The sequence below is a fragment of the Vombatus ursinus genome, unplaced genomic scaffold (genome assembly GCF_900497805.2).
Source record: "Vombatus ursinus unplaced genomic scaffold, bare-nosed wombat genome assembly UNPS02014811.1, whole genome shotgun sequence".
NCBI lineage: Eukaryota > Metazoa > Chordata > Mammalia > Diprotodontia > Vombatidae > Vombatus > Vombatus ursinus.
The window spans coordinates 6,857,760-6,859,015 of record NW_020954589.1 but is presented as its reverse complement, the minus strand read 5'-3'; positions in this window follow the sequence as shown (position 1 = coordinate 6,859,015).

The window sequence follows — 1,256 nt, the reverse complement described above, 5'->3', positions numbered from 1 at the left end:
CCCTTTGGGTATAGTTCCAGTTGCTCTCTAGAATAGTTGGATCAGTTCATAACTCCACCAACAATATATCAGTGTCCCAATTTTCCCACATCTCCAACATTTATCATTTTCCTTTTCCGTAATATAACTATTTTGATAGGTGTGAGGTGGTACTTCGGTTGTTTTAATTTGCATTTCTCTAATCAAAAGTGATTTAGAACATTTTTTCACATGACTCTAGACAGCTTTGATTTCTTCATCTGAAAACTGCCTGTTCTTATCCTTTGACCATTTTCTCCCTTATTCTTAAAAAATTGTCTCCTCAGGTAGTACCCTATATTTCTTTCCTTTGATAATCAAACTCAGAAAAAACTGACTACACCCTATTTCCACTTGTTAACTTCTCACTTTGTAATCTGGCTTGCAGCCTCACCATTTGACTAAGACTGCTCTTTCCAGTTACCAAAGCTCTCTTGATTGCTAAATCTAATAGTCCCTTTTTCAGTTCTCATCCTTCTTCACCTTTATGCAGCATTTGATCCTATTGGCCACCTCCTTCCTTTGAATACTCACTTCCCTAAGTTCCAGTGACACTGCTTCCTTGTGACTTTTACTATGTTGAACCCTAGATACCCTTTGAAGGCTTATCCACGATTTGCCCTACTTTGGAGGTATATTCAGGCAGCTAGGTGGCACAGTGGATAGAGCCTAGGCCTGAAGTCAGGAAGACGAGTTCAAATCAGGCCGCAGACGCTAGTGTAACCCTTTGTGCCTCAGTTTCTTCATCTGTAAAATAAACTGGAGAAGGAAATGGCAAACCAGTCCAGTATCTTTGCTAAGAAAACTCCAAATGGGGTCAAGAAGAGTTCAGTCAAAACAGAAAAACAAGTGGGTATATCACCCCCAGCTCCACTTATTGCCTGGACTTTGCCTCTTTATCAGCCACTTTGTTCTTCATCCCCTGCACCTTGCATTCCAATTCTAATATGTTTTCTTTCCCTCATTAGAATGTAAGTTCTTACCCACATGTACAAAAATATTTATAGCAGCTCTTTCTGTGATGGCAAAGAATTAGAAATTGAAGGATGCCCATCAATTGGGGAATGGCTGAACAAGTTGTGGTATGTGAATGTAATGGAATACTCTTGTGCTGTAAGAAATGATGAGTAGGCAGACTTCAAAAAAGACTTACATGAACGGATGCTGAGTGAAATGAGCAGAACCATGAGAACATTGTACACAGTAACAGCCACACTGTGAGATGACTGACTTTGATA